This window comes from Alligator sinensis, unplaced genomic scaffold (genome assembly GCF_000455745.1).
Source record: "Alligator sinensis unplaced genomic scaffold, ASM45574v1 scaffold263_1, whole genome shotgun sequence".
Taxonomy (NCBI): domain Eukaryota; kingdom Metazoa; phylum Chordata; order Crocodylia; family Alligatoridae; genus Alligator; species Alligator sinensis.
The window spans coordinates 760,259-766,474 of NW_005842627.1; positions in this window are offsets into that span (position 1 = coordinate 760,259).

Below are 6,216 nucleotides of genomic sequence, written 5' to 3' on the forward strand. Positions count from 1 at the left end.
TCAGGAACCAATTATATTGTAACTCCGAGGACTGTCTGTATAGTAATGGTATACAATTAAAATTGTGTAATGGTTGTGTGTGCTCCAAAGGATGCTTAAACCCAGTGATAAGAGAACTCTTAAAAAGTTCAGATGCTCCTTTCTTATCTTTAAAGTCTGCTGTTTTCATCTTCTAAAAGGAGTGTTTGATCTGAACAACTGTGGTCTTGAAATTAGGTTGGATATCTCAGGAGAACAAACATTCTTGTGCGATTTTAAGTAGAATTTATTAAAAAAAAATACAAAACAAAACACCTTGTCACCCCCTTCCCCCCATCACCCAGCTGTGAAGGGTACTTGATCATTCAGGGCAGATACAGAAGTTACATTGTGTGGTAGGTGCACAGAGCACACTTTACAGCTGTAACCAAACAGATGGTTAGGGCCCATATAGTGCTATAAAATGGTAAATCCCACTCTGAGATAACCCTGGATGAATGCGGTATCAGATTTCAGTATTGCAAGTCAGAACACCATAATGAACATCTATACCACATCCTATCATGACTCGCATTATGTCACATTCTGCTGACATTCCATGGAGGCACCCCCACCACCGGGTGGCGGTCTAATCTTGGGTAGTGCTCAATTCCTCTGCCTGAGTGCAGACCCCTGGGCTGTCATTGACAAGAGTCAACAAAGCCCGTTTCCAACCCCTGCCTCGTTACCCCTGGCCAGCTATGAACCACTGTCTGGTATCACTCAGTGCGTGCATTCGATCTATCCCTTGTGGGTATTTGTAAAGATTGCAGTTTTTGCTTAAGTGCTCTGCTGATCATGGACACCACATTCACACAGTCCAAGAGATTCATTTTGTACAGTGTTATTTTGAAATGCCCGTATCCAGATCTCAGTCTGTTCAGCTTGACCCACACATCTCTATCTAGGCTGTGCCTAATGGGGGACTCATTTGGTGCTGATATAAAATACTGTAGGAATAGATTTCAGCCCAGATTACTCTGAATGATCATTTTAGTTCTATTCATTCTACCTTTTACCTAAATTTAGCACAACAAACAAGGCCTCAGTGTCTGGCCTGCTGGACTCTCCACAGGCCAAGACACCTGGAATCTGGGGAGTGGTTAGGGTCTGTCTTCCTATGTCATTTGGTCTAATGCCCTAGCATACAGGATATACATCTATGTGTGTGCAAGTTGTGCAACCTGATATGAGTCTCTGCATACTGTTAAGTACATCATTAAGCTCTTTAGTGTGACAACTTCTGTAACATAAAGGAGCACAGTAATCTGCTGGGGCATATAACATTGCAAGTGCATTGGTCCTGAGCTCTTTGAAATTGACACCCCATGTCATGCTGTTTAAATGTCTTAAGGCAGCTACTTGTGCAGAGACTTTGCTGCTGACCTTCTGAATGTAATGTTTATAGGTGAGGGAATGGTCTCATGTAACTCCTGGGGTAAGCTCATATGGAAATACGAGGCTGCCTACTCTGATATTCAGTGTGGTATTGTCTCAATAATTGTCCACATAGAAGATTGATGATACTGGTTTATTGATACTCCTCACTGATCTTGTGCCTCTCAAACACCCCCCATCCCTGCGCTATTGGCCTGGCATGAAGCAGAGGCTCCAGGGTTAGGACCCTATATTGTTGTTGGGGGCTTATGAGTCTGTGTTACATTGAGTGAGGCCATAAATCTGGGTAATTGTCAACAGACTGCTCTATCCCTCAAGATTGTGTTGCTTTTCTGAGAGAGGCCAGCATGTTACCTGGATCCACCTGAGACAACCCTATCCCAAACAGACCCTGATATACACTGAAAGCTTTTTGGAGCCTCACAGCCAAGGTGTAACCAACAGGAGAATCTATGTATCTTTGCTGGTGATCCTTCAGGCACCACTTGGCAGAGCAGCTATGAATCACAGCAGAAATGGGAATTCTCCCTAATAAACCCCCCACCCCCATACTCCCTCCCTCCCTCCCTCTCCTCCTGGAGAACCAGAGTAGGCTTATCTTTCTGGGCCTTGATGCTTCAGTTTTCTAGCTCTCCTGGCTCTCAGAGCAGGGAGATTGGAACCCAAGTATCTGGGGTTTCCCAGCTGGGAGGCGGAATGCAGGCATTTCAAGCAGGGGCCAGATGGAATGCACCCGAGGGTCTTGAAAGAGCTGGTAGACATCATTGCATCCCCCTTGGCAGGGATATTTGAAAAATTGTGGTGCTCGGGCAAGGTCCCAGATGATTGGAAAAGAGCCACTGTAGTCTCTATCTACAAGAAAGGGAGGAGGGATGACCCAGGGAACTATAGACCAATCAGTCTGACGTCCATCCCTGGAAAAATCCTGGAGAAAATTGTCAAGGGGTTCATCAATGCCAGACTAATGGAAAGCAAGTTTCTGAATGCTAGCCACCATGGTTTTGTGACTGGCAGGTCTTGCCTGACCAACCTTATCTCCTTCTATGACCAGCTAACACGTGCCCTGGACAAGGGAGATGATGTGGATGTCAATATTTGGTCTTCAAGAAGGCCTTTGACCTAGTTCCCCATGATGTCCTCATGGTTAAGCTGGGGAACTGTAGCCTTGATCATCATACTGTCCGATGGCTAGGCAACTGGCTATGGGGTTGGACCCAAAGAGTTCTAGTTGAAGGGAGCAAATCAACGTGGCACAGGGTTACCAGTGGAGTCCCTCAGGGCTTGGTACTCGGGCCAGTACTCTTTAACATTTTCATCAATGATCTGGATTCAGGAGTCAGATGTGAACTGGCCAAGTTCGTGGATGATACCAAATTATGGGGGAGGACGGTCACACCACATGAGAGACTGGAGATACAGGCTGACTTGGACACGCTCTCAAGGTGGGCTGACCAAAACCTGATGGCCTTCAATGCAGAAAAGTGCAAGCTGCTGCACCTTGGTAGGAAGAACCCCCAGCATACTTATAGGCTCAGCAGTGCTACGCTCGCTAGCACCATGACTGAAAGGGACTTGGGGGTCTTGATAGTCCACAAGATAAATATGAGTCACCAACGTGATGCTGTGGCTGGCAAAGTTAACCAAACTCTGCCGTGCATCCACTGATGCATCTGAAGCAAAACCAGGGAAGTAAGTCATCCTCCCACTTTACTCAGCCCTGGTGAAACTGCAGCTGGAGTACTGCGTCCAGTATTGGGCCCCCCACTTCAGGAAGGTTGTGGAGAAGGTTGAAAGAGTCCAGAGGAGACCCACTCATATGATCCAAGGCCTGGAAGGAAGGCCATACAAGGAGAGGCTGAGGGACTTGGGACTCTTCAGTCTGGAGAAGAGAAGGCTCAGGGGGGACTTGGTGGCAGCCTACAATTACATAATAGGAGTACATCAGGACCTGGGAGAACACCTGTTCACCAGAGCTCCTGAAGGGATAACAAGGTCTAACGGCCATAAACTCCAGGAAGGCCGATTTAGATCAGACATAAGAAAACATTTCTTTATAGTGCTTGTGCCCAGGGTCTGGAACAAACTCCCCACAGAGGTGGTGCAATACCTACTCTGGACTCCTTCAAAAAATAGGTGGATTTATTTCTTGCTGGGGTCACCTGATCCCAGCTGACTTCCCACCTATGGTGGGGGGGCTGGACCTGATGATCTCATGAGGTCCCTTCCAGCCCATAATGTCTATGAAATCTATGAAACATTACAGGTTTTTTTTTTCAAATAAACATGCTAACAGTTTTGCATCTTCAACATTTGATTAAAACAAGGCATGTTTCTTCCTTGTGCTTCATTCCCCTGGATCCCATCACCCTAGGAACAGGGAGTTGTGCAAAAGGTGGGCATTGTCTTCATCAGCTACATGAAAGTTGGTGGCCCATTCTGGATGCCTGGGTTCTGTATGCATGTGTGTGTGGCATCCAGGTAGGTGGCCATGATATCGCTAGTCAGGGGTGGCTAGGCTGTTCAGTTCTGTTCAGGAGTCTTTGGCTGCTTGGGGAGACCATAGGGCATGCTGACAGGTATGTGAATGCCCCTCCCACCTGCTGGGTTTAGGCTGTGCAAGCAGGCTTCAGCCTCCTTCCCCCCCACCAAGGGTTAACATGTGTCCTGCTTCCTTCCCACCTAAACAAGGGTCCTTAGAGTAAAGCCGGAAAGTTAGAGTGCTTCCATTGCAGGCTTCTTAAATGCCTGTATTAGCTTTTGGTGGCAGAGCTAGAGGCAATTTGATGTCATGCTAGTCACATCAAGTCCTTCAAGCCATGTCGGGTACAGAAACTGGCATTTTTTAACAAAGTTAATCCAACAGGCCATGAAGTTCAGGTAAACCTTTACTTTTGTTAAAAATAAGGATTTATTTGACCTTCAAAACCTTAATTTGGGTTGAAGCTTATATTGGACAACACACTTCTGTCTTGCAAATATTTGGTAGGATGTCATTGTGTGTTCATTTTCCCACTGTCTGGAAGCCTATGGAGGCAAGAGCATCCCCAGATGGGCATGAACAAGTACCTTGTATTTTACTCCAGTTTTAATATGTCAGTGCTATTACTGTCTTCTATGACATAAAAATTTAACTGTTGAGATGTTCAATTCTGTGATTCTCTAGTGGTTGCTGGAAAACTAAATAAAATGGTACTCTTGGCTAAATGGCTAAAGATTCTCCTTTAGCTGAAGTATTGATTTTGGCAAAGGGGACTACAAATAGTATTCCCCATAGTGTATACTGATAGCTTTAACTGATTTATATACAAACAATAGCATTACTTATGAAAGCAGCAGTCCCTTTTCCTGTTCATTGGCTAAGAAGATAGTGGCAGTGATGGCTGAATGAGCTTTAATTTGATGGCCCATAGCATAGCATCCATGGGGAAACAATCATACTAATGGCTGAATGATACATGCTGAAATCACTAGTATGGCAGGAAACAATCCCAGCACAATTGTTGCTATTTGCAGTCAATTAAATGTTGCAAGTTCATAACTTGTAGGAACTAACATATATCTTTACCTTTTGCAAATGTCTGGCTTAACTAAAAATAGCAGTAATGTTCTGACAAGTTTCTTGGACTCCAGAGCTATTTTCCTAACTGACAGAAATATTTGTTATGGCCTGGGATGCCTCCCAGTTTTATTAGTCAAACTGGGTATTCTATGAAGAAGTATTGGATATAAGGTAGTTAACGTTTGACTATATATTGTCTTGTAGTAGTCATTACTTTGTATGCAGCAGCATCCAATTTTTTGAGAGAGATGCACTGTAAAATACATGATGTTTTGGAATAAAGGTTTAATCATCATGAGCTTCATTAGGCCACACTATAAATGTATATTTATACCAACATTAGTTTCAACTCAAATGAGTGACAGTAACATCTTCCAATGAAACTCCCATTTATTCTGTAAATCATACAAATTTCAAATATAACTTCAGTGTAGGTTTCGAACAGTTTGCAACAAATAAGAATTGGGCCAGCTATTGTATAAGGAAACTAAGACAAAATAAATTGACTAGCTATTCAATATGGGTGTTATATACTGACTGGGCATATGTACACATGCAAATAATGTCGGATCAGTTTAGAGTAAACTACTCTAGAGTAAACTGACTTGGCAGGTGTCTACACATGCAGGGTCTCAGGACCAGATTTGCTGCTCCTGCCTCTGCTGGCCCTATACCAGTCCCCTGCAGCATCCAGGGAGAGTCCTAGGCTTCCCCTGGGTGTTGGCCTAGGGGCTGGAAAGAACCATGGAGCCAGGAGACAGCTGTGGCCACTGGAGGTGTACCTGACCATCAGGAGACAACTTTCTCCTGGCGGGGGCTAAAACATTGTTTCCTGCTTTTGGGGGGCTGCCTGCTGCTGGGTTGGGCTCCATCACTGGACCCTGGGTGGGGACAATGTCCCCCTGCCCCACAAACAGTGAGCTCCTGGCCCTGACTCCCTGATCAAGGGCAGGGGACTTGGAAGCAGCTGCAGGGGAGGGACAGGTCCCAGCCCCCTGCCCCACACCATTGGTGGGACAGGTAGCAGTGAGCCCCCTGCTGGTCAGGGATTCCCTGGCCAGGTGGAGAATTACTGCTAGCTGCCCCACTGGTGGATGAGGCAAGGGGCTGGGACCTGCCCCACACCTACAAGAATTTCCAAGCCCCAGGCCTCGATCACCCAATTGGGGCAGGGGGCTGGGACCTGCCCCTGACTGGGACAGTTGCCAGTCCCTGCTCCCTGATTGCACGGGGGGGCGGGG